This window comes from Saimiri boliviensis, chromosome 13, assembly GCF_048565385.1.
Source record: "Saimiri boliviensis isolate mSaiBol1 chromosome 13, mSaiBol1.pri, whole genome shotgun sequence".
Classification (NCBI taxonomy): Eukaryota; Metazoa; Chordata; class Mammalia; order Primates; family Cebidae; genus Saimiri; species Saimiri boliviensis.
The window spans coordinates 51592366-51608155 of NC_133461.1; the positions used below are offsets into that span (position 1 = coordinate 51592366).

The 15790-nt window shown below is 40.7% G+C and overlaps 1 protein-coding gene across 1 annotated transcript in view; it reads left to right on the forward strand.

Annotated features, from left to right (window-relative positions):
* The window catches only part of SS18 (SS18 subunit of BAF chromatin remodeling complex), a 465179-nt gene that overhangs the window by 164614 nt on the left and 284775 nt on the right, over positions 1-15790 (forward strand). Inside the window, exon 16 of the transcript XR_012513138.1 lies at positions 1097-9422. The gene's annotated coding sequence lies outside the window, so the exon portion shown is untranslated. The remainder of the gene's footprint in view (positions 1-1096; positions 9423-15790) is intronic.

Sequence of the window (15790 nt, forward strand, 5' to 3'; positions counted from 1 at the left end):
CCCACTTCCCAGGCAGTGCTGAGAGAGGTGGTGGAAGTGCTAGCCTACACAGACCACAATCAAGGTGGCACCCAAACAGCAAGGTGTTCCTGTGTCCCTGCAAGTACTGTGGCATCTACGGAGACAGAAATGGGCCCAGGGTCGGGGGGTGGGGGCAGGAAGGATTGAAGAATGGACACTTTATGGCCTCCTGTAATGACCAAACATTTGTGAGACCCCCTTACACACAATCCTGGGGAAAGAAGGTGGATTCCAAATTCACAAGGACTGTGCCCCTACCACCCTACAATAATGTGGTTTTAATACAGACCTTAAGTAAGTTCATGTAAAAATAGTTAATGAATGAAAGTAAAGAGTGTACCTGTCATGGGTGGGGCTGGATCCAGGATTTCTTTTTATTTCTTTTTTTTGAGACTGTGTCTTATTCTGTTGTTCATGCTGGAGTGCAGTGGCGTGATCTTGGCTCACTGCAATCTCCACCTCCTGGGTTCAAGCAATTCTTCTGCCTCAGCCTCCAGAGTAGCTGAGTCTATAGGAACGCGCTACCATGCCCAGTTAAAAAAAAATTTTTTTTTTGGTATTTTTAGGAGAGATGAGGTTTTGCTATATTGGCCAGGCTGGTCTCAAACTCCTGGCCTCAAGTGATCTGCCTGCCTTGACCTCTGAAAGTGCTGGGATTACAAGTGTGAGCCACTGTGCCTGGCCTCCCAGAGGAATCCTTATGGCTTATGCCTGTAGGAAGAGACAGGTCAGCAAGCCCTTTCTGAAACTACAATTTCTCCAACGTTTGCTACTTGAAATAATCAGCATACCAATTCAGCACATTTCGGGATGAGACGTCCTTCACTCCTTTGCTCTCCTCAGACATTTCAGATGGGCAGGTGGAATCTCCCTTGTCCCAGCTGGCTTGACATTCAAACAGGCCCTCAGTGGCCTGGGGCGCTCACTGAGGGTGGGGGACTTGGCTCTGGAGCAGGATAGAGACTTGGAAGCGGGAGTCTGTGGAACACTGCCCAGGGTCAGAGGGACAATGATTTGAAGAGAGGTGCAGGAGTTTCAGGAAACACAAATTTCCTTCCTTTTGCTTTTTTTGTAGGAAAAAAAAAGTGAACTTTTCATGGCAAACTCTAGAACACCACAGCTGGCAATGACCAAACTAAGGTAGAATCAAGGAGAGGCAGATCATAGCATGTGGTCTCTTGATTCCTGAAATGGAAGATCAGGTGAGAATTCTCCACCTCCTGCATCAGGTGCCCACCTAGCCTCAGCTGAGGAGGAAGAGAGCGGACTGGAGATCTGAACAAGGGAGCTCACTACCCACATGGCTACCATCTTGAAGCCAGACACTGACAGGGAGTCCATTTTATCTCTGCACAAAATTCACTTTAGCCTGTTGCCAGACTCCCTCTGGGGCAGTAAATGCAGAAAGGAGAAGCTGAGGGACTCCTGGATGAGCCATCCCCAGGTAAGTGAGGCAAGAAATTCGCTCTACAAAAGGGCTTCCCTACTTGAGCCTGGAGAAACTAGCACCCACAGTTACCATGGAATATTTTGCTAGAGAGCTACTGTTCCAAAAAACTGAATTTGGGGCAGAGACCCAGTTTGCTGGGAACATGTAGAGGAAGATAAGTTTCTTTTGCAGGAAAGCACAGATCTACCAGAATAACAAATGTGGTAGAAGATAATTTTGCACTGATGTTTGTTTCTCTCTCCGTTATTTCTCATTCTGGGAGTCCATCTCCACCTGCCTCGGACTCTGGTCTCTGGTTTTTGTGTTTCCAAAGCAGAAATCTAAGCTACAGCTATCATGAGCAAGGTCTTTAGGATGGAGGCATACCCCTGAGTGGTCAAGATGAAGAGGGGGAGAATTTCCATCAAGAGGTCAGTAAAGGATCCTCATGGACTGGTTTTAGAGAAGGAGAGTAAAAAAAAGAAAATCCAGGCCAGGCACAGTGGCTCACGCCTGTAATCCCAACACATTGGGAGGCTGAGGCGGGGCGGATCATGAGGTCAAGAGATCGAGACCATCCTGGCCAACATAGTGAAACCCCATCTCTACTAAAAATGCAAAAAGTAGCTGGGTGTGGTGGCTTGCGCCTGTAGTCCCAGCCACTTGGGAGGCTGAGGCAGGAGAATTGCTTGAACCTGGGAGACAGAGATTGCAGTGGGCCGAGATTGCGCCATTGCACTCCAGCCTGGCGACTGGCGACGGAGCAAGACTCTGTCTCAAAAAAAAAAAAAAAAAAAAAAAAAACCAGAAAAAGGAAGTCCAATTTATTTGGGGAGGGCACATGTCAAAGGGGAGCCAGACCCTGATGGAAAGTCCACTAGGCTTACCTTGGCAAAACATTCAGTTTTGTCTGGTCAGACCTCTGCTGGCAGCCTGAGCATCTTTGGGTTCCAGTTTTCAGGATTTGAATTGGGCCCAGCCTGGCAATGCCTGTGTCTCTGTGCACTCTTCCTGGTCTTATGGTGTTTCGGAATTTCTTTACTGTTTTGTTCCCTTTTGTTTTCTACCACTTAGTTGCAAGGTTCTGAGCAGGATCAAAAGGATGTTGCAAAGTGCCTGGACTCCCCTAACTCTTTCCACTTGCTTACCATTATTCAACATCCGAAGAGCCATTATTAAGGGCCTCCTCGTATGCCAGGCACTTGTTTGGTGCTAGAAATCAGATGGGAGTCCCGTCACTGTTGCTGAGTGACAGGAAAACTGAAAAATCACAGTATAGTCTGACAGGTGCTGCCAGTGATATGTACACTGGGGGCAAAAGGGACATATGAGTCAGCTTTTGGGGGTCTGGGGACTTCCCACCTGGAGAAGCTTCCCTACTGCTTTGGTTTTTTTTAAGACGTGAATTTTGCAAGAGAATCATGGAGATGTTGACTCAGCAAGTTGACATCTGGGAGAGACGGAATCAATTCCTAGAACTTCCTATCAGACTTCTTGTCATTTGAAGTAATTAAATGTACTTATTGCTTAGATAATGTAATGATTTCTGTAGCTTTTAGCCAAAAGCAATCCTGACTGATACAGTGTTCTTTGTTATTTTCCATGTTAAAGCATGTTGAGGAAAAAGTTGAAATTCTGCATTCTTTTGACAATACTTACTATTTGTTTTTTTACTTGCATTGCAATTTATGCAAGGAGAAAAAGAGTCCAACTCCAAGGAAACTGAAACACACGTTCTCTGTCTCTCTCCCCTCTCTTCCTCCCTTCCTTTCTTCCTTTTTTCCTGGTTGAATTATTTAAAATAATGTCGGTAAAGTAAAAATCAGTGGGGCAAATATTATCTTGTTGAATTAATTAAAATTCATTTTCATCTGCTAAATAAACAATGAATAAACACTGTCCATACCAGACAAGCATACTTATTAATCTCAATGTTAAAGATTATGTACCAATAAAATAGTATTTATTAAGCAGAACCTCACCAGCGAGCTTCTGGCAAGTAAGCTACCCAGGGCTCAATGTCATGGTGACAAAATACCAATTAAGTGTAAAGATTATAAGAAAGAACCAGCCGGGCGCGGTGGCTCAAGCCTGTAATCCCAGCACTTTGGGAGGCCGAGGCGGGTGGATCACGAGGTCGAGAGATTAAGACCATCCTGGTCAACATGGTGAAACCCCGTCTCTACTAAAAATACAAAAAATTAGCTGGGCATGGTGGTGCATGCCTGTAATCCCAGCTACTCAGGAGGCTGAGGCAGGAGAATTGCCTGAACCCAGGAGGCGGAGGTTGCGGTGAGCCGAGATTGCGCCATTGCACTCCAGCCTGGGTAACAAGAGTGAAACTCCGTCTCAAAAAAAAAAAAAAAGAAAAAAGAAGGAACCATCACTCCAACCTGGGTAGTATATATATTCTTGGTTTCTTTGAGGTAACTGAGTTTTAAAATATCTTGAGATTTCTTCCTCATCTTTGTCAATAAAACGTAAAAGACTTGCTCGGTGGTTTTTCTCAATATTTTATTTATATCCTTGCTGTTCAAAACTTGTAGCTAGGCCCAGCCGAGTGTGCTCTCAGCCTCTCAGCTACCTGGGAAGTTGAGGCAGGAGGATTGCTTGAGCCCAGGAGTTGAAGACTAGCCTGGGTAACGCAGCAAGACGCCAGCTCTTAAAAACGTAAAACAAACAAAAACTTATGACCTCTGATTTTAACTGTAATTTTAATTGAGGCTAAATTAAGGAAATTTGGGCTTATAATTTTTTGTGGTATGCTAGTAGTCTTCTTTTCCCTAGTGATTTATCAGGGGGCTTTATATTAATACATTAATATGCTAACTATTTGTCATTTATGTTGCAAACATTTTCTTCTATATGTCGTTTGTAAATCACCTTGCAGTTACCTTTTTTGTTTTAGAGTATTTTTGTGTTATACAATGTACAGTCTTTGATTTGATCATTTCTGGCTTCTGTATCTGTTTTAAGAGACTTCCTTCAAAATTGGGATTATAAAAATAGTTACCTATGTTTACTTTTATTATTTTCAAGGCTTCATAATGATTTTTAAGTCTTTGATCTGTGTGGAATTTATTTTAGTATAACGAATAAGTTAGGAATTCAAGCTTGTTTATTTGGGACGTAGCTACCCTATTGTTTTAGTAAAATTTGTTGAGTTTACCTTTCATCACTACCTTAAAATGCCACATTAATCATCTACTAAATATTTATGTCTGCTTGCCTCACATGATGGCCTGTTAGCTCAGTTGGTTAGAGTGTGGTGCCAATATCTCCTTGCCTCTATTTGTGGAGTTTCTATTGGATTAACTCATCCCTCAGTCTATATACCCGTGCCATTATCTCACTTTAAGAATGACTCCAGCTTGGTGGGGCATGGTGGCTCATGCCTGTAATCCTAGCACTTTGGGACGCTGAGGTGGGCAGATTACCTGAGGTCAGGAATTCGAGACCAGCCTGGCCAACATAGTGAAACCCTGTCTTTACTGAAAATACAAAATTAGCTGGGCTTGGTGGCAGGTGCCTGTAATCCCAGCTACTCAGGAGGCTGAGGCAGGAGAATTGCTTGAACCTGGGAGGCGGAGCTTGCAGTGAGCTGAGATTAAGCCATTGTACTCCAGCCTGGGCGATGGAATGAGAATCCATCTTGGAAAAAGAAAATTACATTGTAATGATTGGTAGCACAAGTTCTTACACTGCCTGCTTCTCCAAGAATGTCCGGCTCTTCTTGCATTTTTGTTCTTTCAGATGGATTTTTAAAACAGTAGTATAGCCAGGCATTTGATTTGTTTATTGTTTTTTTCTGTATTGACATTTTAAGAAAACAAATTCTAAACATAAACTTGCTATAACAAATTCAAACAATACAAACCAGTGGAGAATAAGTCTAGAACCATGCCCCCAAAACTCTACCCTTAACAGCACATCCCAGCCATCACTCCTGCCAGCTATTTGTTTAGGATTCTTTTGGACTTTCTCCTACTTTTAAGCATAAACACACTTCATAAAGTGCCCCCAAAATACTGGTGATATTTTGACTGGGATTTCTCAATAAATATTTGTGAGGAAATATTTTCGTTTGCATTTCTGGCTTTCAAGTCATGTAATTCCTGAGCCTTTCAGCTTCTTATATCTACACTGTTACCACCACCACTTACCTACAACACAGAAATCGCATGAGATGATGCGTGATAATAAAACACAGTTCAAAAATATCTGATCATGGCGTTTCTCAAAGTATGTTCCGTAATACATAGATCCTGTAAGATACTCTGCAAAGAAAATAAGAGTTCCCTGGGTGAATGAGTTTGGAACATTAGATGATATATTTTCCTTTTTGGACATTCATAATTCAAGGCAACATATTAGAAACTCTAAGTCCTATAGAAAAGGTTTAACTTTGTCTATCCAGTGTTTTCCAAACTTGTTTGATCAGGGAAAGTATTTTGTCTATTGATACGATGCTCATAAAACACCATTTGGGAAATGCTGAGTTAAGACTGGCCCCGCTCTTGGCTGGGGTGGGGTAGTGAAGAGCCTAAGCTGACTCCCAGGTCTCTAGCTTTGATAAGTGAATGATAGGTGGTGTCACTGACTGAGATGAAGAATAGAAGTGGAGATCAATTTTGGAGGTATTGCCTTTCAATTCTTCTGGGAGGTTCAAATGGAGATATTTAGTAAGCTGAGAATATATAGGTCTGGCACTCAGGTGAGAGGTCATTGCTGGAGAAACGTGGGTTAGAAAGTTTGCTTTGGATTGAAGTATGTTGTCTAAAACAGCTTATTTTAAAATGCACATATATTACCTAGGAAGGGTAAGCATTAAATTATTAATACATATTATATTATCATATTAGCTTACCATCATTTTAAAGCAGAGATCAGGCCCCTGAAGAAATGGAAGTCAGGAATGGTGAATTTTGAGTGGAGGTCAGCCAAGACTCTGAAGTGATTTTCACCTTCTGCGGGCCCTTTTTCAATGCTAAAAAAATTCACCAATCTCCCTTCTGCCCCCAACATATTCAAATTTTAATATCTTTTGATTGAGAAAATATGTCCTGACTGTAACTACTATGACTTAACATAGTTATGTCAGGACATATTGTTCTGTACATAGAGGACATGCGTATATATGGAATAGGTCCACGTTTAGCAGGTTGTTTATGCTGCTTCCAGACGGTCAGTGTTGCTGTCCATACAGACTTCTGAGCCTCCTGTCACTCCTGTGCTTCTGTTACTGAAACACCAGGGCTTCAGTCTAGGTCCTGCTGTTCACCACCCAGTAAATCAGTACCTGAAATGATGAGTATTGTCAAGGAGGAAGGCTGTCATTGGGGTGCTGCAGCTGAGGAAATGGGAGAGCAGTCTCAAATCCTTTCCTTGACCAACTAAAGGTAGGGTTTTATAGAGGAGGGAAGAAATGAAACAATGTGTAAGAAAACAGGAGCTACCAGGTACAAGGAAGCAATCATGATGAAGGAGGGGTCCAGCATCTCATTGTTTAGATGCTGTGATCTGGTGAGTTTCAGGTCTTTGATGCTTTTTTTGGGAGAGGCTTGAAGGTCCTTTCCTAAGGAAGAAACTCAAAACAAATGTAAGTTTCAAGCTTTAAGACCAGCAGGGTCAATTTGTATGTTTTTCCAAAAAACTATCTATGGGATTATTGGGTCCTTTTCAGTTCCAGGCTAGGGCAGATTTACAGGATATCCCTTTTAGTTCTAAGCAAATATTGTGTTCTCCTCTTTACTTAGGCTCACGTCAATCAAATTCAAACTACAAGCCAAGGGAGAGAAAGATGTCATACAATTGTTAGGTCAGTCATCTGACTATGTTTCGGCCTGGTTCATTTTAAGTAAGAGAAGATGTAGGTATGTGGGAAGAAACAAGAGTGGACTCTTGGCTTGGGTTTACCCCACCACTAACGAGGTAACCTTAGAGAAACCTCACTGCCTCTTTTGCCTTTACTCTCAAAATGGGGTAATAGTAATAGCTTTTCTCTCCTTCCTGGGCCTTTTTACAGAATTCAGTAAAATAAATAATTGTGCAAGTAAGTAGGAAGGTTACAAGTGCTGTAAAATGTAAGGGCTTTCCATGCCTGCATTTTAATATGGCTACCGCTAGCTATGCTGAAGGTAGCAATTCCCCAGGAAGTGATTCAGTCTTCTAGGTTCACCATAGGGTGGACTCCATTTAACCTTCGTGTTCTAGTTGATTAGGTTATTGTGTGTAGATTGCAGGAATTTCAAGCACTACTCCATCTTTTTCTTTCGGATATAATTTTAATGAGATTCCCTCATTCTTTTATTGCATGGCAGGCTACTGCTAGAATAAATACAAATAAATTTTTACAAGTGCAGAAAACAAGAGAGCTTGGGAGATAGAAAAATGCAGAGGGTGAGGCAGGGGATGAGGGCGGGAAGGCTGTTCTCAGATCTGCACAGTCTCCCAATGACTTTAGAATTCCTGGGGCCCTTCTTTATGGGCCAGGCATTCTGAGAGCTAAGAGAGAAGCCCTGACCAAAGCCACTGAAAGAAATGTCTTTTTAAAATTGCTTAAAGGAGCACCACCTTCCTGCCAAGAAGCTCCATCACCAGGCCCAGGAATCCAGTGCGTTGTTTTTTTTTTTTTGTATTGCACAAGTGAAGTCCGCATGTCTAGACTCTTCCTATGTGATAGCTGCTAGTGTTTCTCTGAATGGGAGGTTGTATGGGATATACCAAGACATTTAAAATGATATGAACGTTTTGGTAGAGTATATTTTTCAGTAGATCAATCTAGGTGATATGGTTTGGCTGTGTCCCGACCCAAATCTCATCTGGAATTGTAGTTCCCATAATCTCCACATGTGTGGGAGGGATCCTGTGGGAGGTAATTGAATCATGGGGGCGGTTACCTCCATGCTGTTCTCGTGATAGTGAGTGAGTTATCTGGAGATCTGATTTATAAGGGGCTTTTCTCCCACTTCACTCTGCACTTCTCCTTGCTGTCACCTTATCAAGAAGGATGTATTTGCTTCCTCTTCTGCCATGATTTTAAGTTTCCGGGGGCCTCCCCAGCCCTGTTGAACTGTGAATCATTAAACCTCTTTCCTTTATAAATGACCCAGTTTCGGGTCTGTCCTTATAGCAGTGTGAGAATGGACTAATACACTATGTAACCTTAAAAGCCATTTGTCCTGAGTTGAGGTTGTTATTATTTATTAATCAGTTCTGTTGATTGAGTACTAGTAATTTTGCCACTGACTAAGGCGTCACTAACTAGCAAGTCATTTTATCACTGAGGTCTTGTTTTCCTCTCTTGTGAAGGTGTGTGTGTGTGGGTGTGTGTGTGTATGTGTGTGCATTGGGATGGAGAGTGTAGGGGATCAGAGTGTTACCCTAAAATATGCCACTTTGGCATAAAGATTATTTTGAACTGAAGACAACTGAGAAACAGCAGATGCCAAAAATAAGTGAATGAATGACTGAATGAATGAAGCCATCTCCCTTACTCCCATTTTGCAGGCTTAGATTCTTAGTAGGCACTGGAAGTAACTCTAGACTTACCAGCCCTGGGACAGCACTTAGAAGAATTTGCATAAAGAAACGTACTGAAATAACCCTTATTTTCCCCATATATGTACCTTCCCACAGCTTGCTGCCCCTAAAAGCCTAAACCCTTTATCCTTCATCGTGTCACTTCTCTACAAGTTTACTGTTCTTTGGGAAGATACAAGCTCCAAGTTCTATCCATTCCTTTGAATTACTCATCTCTGAGTTTCCCACATGTATATGCATTGCACATGTTAATACTCTATTTGTTTTCTTCTTGTTTGTCTTTTGCCCATTTAATTTTCAGGTCCCCAGTCAGAGAACCTAGGAGTGTAGAGGAAGAGTTTTGTTTTCCTCCCCTACTGGAGCAAGAGAAGTATGAGTAGCTGATACGCTGTGAGGTGGACCACTGTGATTATTTAATCCAATAACACAAGTAAGCATTAGTTCTCCCATTGAGCTGATGTGACTCAGAAAGATGGAGTAACTTATTGAAGTCAACAGCTTGAAGTAGCTAGGCTAAATTTTCAATCTAAGTCTGATTCTTGATCATACTCATTTCACTGTACCAACTTATTTTTGGTTTGATTCAGAGGTGGGAAAGAAGTTTCTACTCATGTTTCACCTCTAGAAAGGCTGCCTGGAGGTGGGTTCCCAGGAAAGAGCACGGTGAATCAATTATAGATATTTGTAGGCAGTAAAGGATGAGGCAGTGGGTCATATAAGCCATGTGTATGCCTTCCCTTGTTTAGAAGATCTCTACCAAACGTTTAAATTTTACTGTGCTATGGTGCTTTTGAGTGAGTAAGGGGGTTTCTGGAAGAAGGAAAGAAGGGAACAGAATGGCATTTATGGAGCACACAGAGGACTTCTTACAAGCCTGAGCATCCAAGACAAGAAAGGGGTCGGCAAGTGATGGAGAGAAGTTCCATAACATTTTATAAATTCTCTCATCCCCAATTTTTTTTTTTTTTTTTGTGTAATGATTTCTTTCTATGCAATAGAGTACTTTTTGGGCAGAACGTTCTAGGAACTAAGTAGAGTCCCCTTGTTAAAGGCCTGTCCCTAGGATGAAGGCATTATATTCTCTGGCTTTTGGGAATTAATGCCTCTGTAAAGACAGCCTCTATCTATCTATGCCAAGAATAGCATGGAATAGAGAGTGGCCAGATGAGTGGGCGGGGCCTGCCCCCATAGCATCATCGTCACACAAGGAGACATAATTGACCAGGCTTGGGTGAGCCATATCAATGAGGACTGGCAGTGGGCATGTGTGGAAACCACGTTTACAGTGTCATTGTCTGTTTTTCTTATTATTTGGGGACAACTTGAGCAATTTCTTTCAGGAAAGAAACTACTTACTGTAAATTTGACTTACTTTGCTCTGCCAATTTTAGTCACTATCTACTTTTACAACATTTTACAGCTGCCAGCATGGGAACTCCACTGTCAGCTTATATTCTCTTGAGGTATTTAGGTTCAAAGAATCTCATTCCCCTGGCTCCCAGCTCTAGATCAGTGGTTCTCAATCCTGACTGTACATTAGCATCCTCTGAGGAGCCATTAAAAATACTGATGGCTGGGCTCCATCCCAAGAGAGTGTGATTTAATTGGTCTAGGAGGGACCCTCACGTTGGTATTTTTCAACAGCTCCCCAAGTGATCCTAATGAGCAGCCAAAATTGGGAATCACCGCTCTGGATGGTCGACTCATCCTACATAACCCATCAACTGGAGTCTCTATGGCTTCTGGGGCTGTGCAACTACATTGGTGCCTTTGTGTGAATTAGAAAGCGGGGCCCCCTCTTCCTGCACACATTAGAAAAATGTGCCATTTCTTCTAGATTAACACAGCTACATGGGCACACGACTTGGCAAGCAGAGTGCACAGTCTTCACCGCCCTGCAGACCAGTCTTGGTGGATTCCAACCTTAGGTTCCTCTTTGAGTCTTCTGGTTTCCTGGCTCCTAGCCTTAGGCAAATTTTATTTTTTAAAAAAATATAGAAGGAATACTTCTAGATTAGTGGTAAGAGGAGCTCCACAGATCCTCTCCTCAGCTAGCCAATTCTTTTTTTTTTTTTTTTGAGATGGCGTTTCACTCTTGTTGCCCAAGCTGGAGTGCAATGGCACAATCTTGGTTCACCACAACCTCTGCCTCCTGGTTCAAGCAATTCTCCTACCTCAGCTTCCTCAGTAGCTGGGATTACAGGCATGCGCCACCACACCTGGCTAATTTTGTATTTTTGTAGAGTTGGGGCTTTCTCCATGTTGGTCAGCCTGATCTCAAACCCCCGACCTTAGGTAATCTGCCTGCCTCGGCATCCCACAGTGTTGGGATTACAGGCATGAGTCACTGCACCCAGCCTCAGCTAACCAATTCTAACTGGTAAACATTTTGAAAACTCATTTAAGGCTTCTGGAAATTGTTCTAACGGCATACAGCAGATGAAGAAACATTTATTTAAGACAACGTACTAAGTCACTTTGGGAGGCTGAGACAGGTGGATCACCTGAGGCCAGGAGTTCTAAACCAGCCTAGCCAACATGGCAAAACCCCACCTCTACTGAAAATACAAAAATTAGCCAGGTGTGGTTGTGGGGGCCTGTAGTCCTAGCTACTCAGAAGGCTGAGGAATGAGAATTGCCTGAACCCAGAAGGTGGAGGTTGCAGTGAGCTGAGACAGTGCATTGCACCCCGGCATGGAGGACAGAGCAAGACTGCACCTCAAAAAATAAATAAATAAACACGATTTATTACGTCTCTATAAGAATAGTAAGAGTCTGTGACATTTAAGCAGAATTCTAACCCCTCCTTACAACAAATCCCATTTCAGTGTAATGGAAGCTCTGCTCTAGGCAGGTGTGGGTGAGAACAAAGAGCTTCTACTCCCCCAGGCTCCAGTCTAGGGCTACAGTTTCTTCCTGGAGAAGCTAGCTGCTAGAGTTTCTTATTCTATACCCACCAGCTCCATGTTGCAGAAGCTCTATTATAGACAGGCCAAAAATATTGGGCTCAGTGGCTTTGACCTGAAGTCACTTTTACAGTCCTGTTTCTATGCCAGGAGAGAAGACAAAGATCAGGGATACCACCTCCTCCCAATGCCTCACACGTAACACAGAGATGTCACTCCAACAGAGGCAGGCCCTTCTTCCTTCCCTCAGCTCCAGAGCAGTGGGACAGAGGTTTTTCCCGGTGGGAAAGGCAGGCTGTAAGAATAGAGAGCTCCGGAGCTCTCCCTAAGGAAATGTGGTAAAGCTGAAGTCTAAGGCTGTTATCAAAAGCAATGGAGATTTTGGTAGTAAGCAATTATGAAGAGGCTGGTAGCTTCATGATAGCAATAAGTTAAACCACAGAACAGAAATAATTAGGGAAAGAGCTAACAAAAACCTTTCCTGAGATTGAAACAGGCCTCAAAGACTGTGTTTGCAAAGGGGTTCAAATTTAATTGGATTAGACTGTGGAGCAATTAATGGCCCAGAGCATTGCTGAGAACAATAAAGCAATCAACTGTCAATTCCTGTAGCCAAACAGCTGAGTGAGATACCAGTAGAGGCAGACTCTTAGGAAACTACAGTAAAAGAGAGTTGGAGGAGTGAGACAGAGAATCCTGCTAAACTCACTGTCATCTTTGGATTACTGTGAGTATACTCAACTTCACATTTCTTCATTTAATAATTTAAAAGCACTTGTATCTCCTCTCTTTCTCTCTCTCCCACACCCCGATCTTGATCTGTATTTTTGGACCTATAGCATAGAAAGATGTAATTTATTTGCCAATAATAGCACAAAGGATATGAGTACACAAAAGGGCAAAATGGTTACTTTCAATTATTTGTTTATTATTATTTTTTTTTGAGGCAGAGCCTTGCTGTGTCACTCAGGCTGGAGGGTAATAGTACGATTATAGATCACTACAACTTTGAATTCCAGGGCTCGGGTGATCCTCCTTCCTCAACCTCTCTGGTAGCTAGGACTACAGAGCTGCACCACCATACCCAGCTAAGCAAAGTTGTATTGGTGTAAAGTGACACCATATGGTAAAATCTGAAATTGTGGGAACAAACGAAATGGTAAATAAGGTTAATATCATAAACTTAAAGAATATATACTTAGTCTTATTTATTTGCTCAGCTTCTTTAAAAGACATAAGATTATATAATGTAATAATGTAACAATATATTCTTGGGTTTCTAACATATGTAAATATAATATGTATAACAGTTGTACAAAAAGGAAACAGGAAAGAGGAAATGGCACTGTATAGAAATAACATTTCTATATCTCACTGAAATTAAGTCAGTATAAATCTGAAGTCGATTCTGAAAACTTAAAAAGTATGTAAGTCCTAGAGGAAGAACAAAAAATAAAAATAAGAAAGTGTTTTAAAAGTCACTAATAATTGAAATGGTTACACAGGACAGTATTTGTTTAATATAAAGGAAAGGAGTAAAGGAGGAACAGGAGAATAAAAAGACTTGAGAGAGGGCCAGGCATGGTGGCTCACACCTGTAATCCCAGCACTTTGGGGGGCCAAGGAGGGTGGATCACCTGAGGTCAGGAGTTTGAGACCAGCCTGGCCAACATGGCGAAACCCCGTCTCTACTAAAAATACAAAACTTAGCTGGGCACGTGGTGGCAGGTGCCTGTAATCCCAGCTACTTGTGAGGCTGAGGCAGGAGAATTGCTTGAACCTGGGAGGTGGAGATTGCAGTGAGCTGATCACCCCATTGCTGGGAGACAAGAGTGAAACTCTGTCTCAAAAAAAAAAAAAAAAGACTTGAGAGAGACTTATAGAAAACAAAAAGTAAAATAGCAGTGTAAATTCAGCCATATCAGTAATAACACTAAATCTGAATAGATTAGACAATAGAAACAAATAGAGATTGGAAAACTGGATATAAAACAAGGTTCAACTACATGCTGTGTTTAGAAATCATACTTTAGACACAAAACAAGTTTGTTGAAGTAAAAAAAAAAAAGAGGAATATATATACCATGCAAATAGTAACCACAAGAAAGCTGGAATAGCTATGCTAATATCAAATATGTTTTAAAACAAAAAAAATTACTAAATGGGCAATTTATAATGACAAAAGAGTCGGATCATCAGGAAGATATATGTACGTGTATGTGTGTGTGTGTGTGTGTGTGTGTGTGTGTCTGTCTGTCTGTCTGTGTGTCCCTAAGAAGCCTGTCTGTGTGTCCCTAAGAACAGAGTTTAAAAGTATGTCAAGCTAAAATGGACATAATTGAAGGAAGAAATGGACAATTCAACAATAATAGAACCACAATGAAGAAGATCATTAATGAAATAACAGAGTTGAACATCAGAAACCAGCTATATTTAATAGACATCTATAGAGCACTTTACCCAACAACAGCAGAATATACATTTTTCTCAATTGTATATAGAACGTTTTTCAATATATATACCACATACTAGGCCATAAAAACTAAAAACAATCAAAAGAAATGAAATCATGTTTTCTGAACACAGTGGAATGAAATTAGAAACTAATAACAGAAAGAAAATTGGGGAATTCTCAAATATGTGAAAATTAAACAACACACTCCTAAATAACCAGTGAAAGTTGGAAAGTTAGAAACTATTTTGAGATAAATAGAAATATGATATACCAAAAGTTATGGGATGAGCTGAAGCAGTGTTTAGAGGAAAATTTACAACTTTAAATGCCCATATTACAAAAAAAAGAAAGATCTCAAGTCAGTAATGTAACTTTTTATCTTAAGAAAGTAGAAAAAGAACAAACTAAATCCAAACCAGAAGGATGGAAAATAAAGAAATAGGGCAGAGATAAGTAAAGAATAGAAAAATCAATGAGAGAAGCAATGAAATAAGAAATTGGTTCTTTGAAATGGTTAACAAAATTGACAAAGCTCTATCTAGACTGAGCAAAAAAAAAAAAAGAGGGAAGATTCAAATGACTAAATCAGAAATGAAATAGGAAATATCACTACCACCTTAAAGAAATAAAATGGATTATAAGGGAATACTACAAGCAATTGTATGTTAACAAATTAGATAAATGAAATGTACATATTCTTAGAATGATACAAACTACCAAAAATAATTCAAGAAAAAATAGACAATCAGATGAAACTATAACAGGTAATGAGGTTAAATAAATAATTGAAAATATTCCCACAAAGAGAAGTCTGGGCCCAGATGGCTTTACTACTGAATTCTATCACACATTTAGAGAAGAATTAATACCAATTCTTTATAAACTTTTTCAACATATAGAATAGGAAGAAAAACTTCCCAACTCATTCTATGAGGCCAATATTAGCCCTACACCAAAGACCAGACAAAGACATCACATGGAAAAAAACCCCAAACTAATATTTTTATTAAATATAGACACAAAAAAAACCTCAGCAAAAGATTAGGAAACTAAATATGGCCATGTGAGATTTATCCTAGGAAAGGAAGATCTGTTTAACAGCTGAAAATCACTTAATGTATTATACCGTATCAATAGGATAAAGGACAAAATTACTTGATCACTTTGTTTAATGCAGAAAATTATTGAACAAAATCCGAAACTCTTTGATGATAAAAATATTAAACCAGGAATGGAACGGAACTTCCTCAATCTTGTTACGAGTATTCCGAAGAATCTTATAAATAACATTATATTTGATGATGAAAGACAATACTTTTCCATTAAGATCTGAAAAAAAGATGAGGATATCCACTCCTGCCATTTCTATTAAAGGTTGTACTGGAGAGATTCTAGTCTGGGCAACTAGAAAATAAAAAGAAACAAAATCACCCAGAT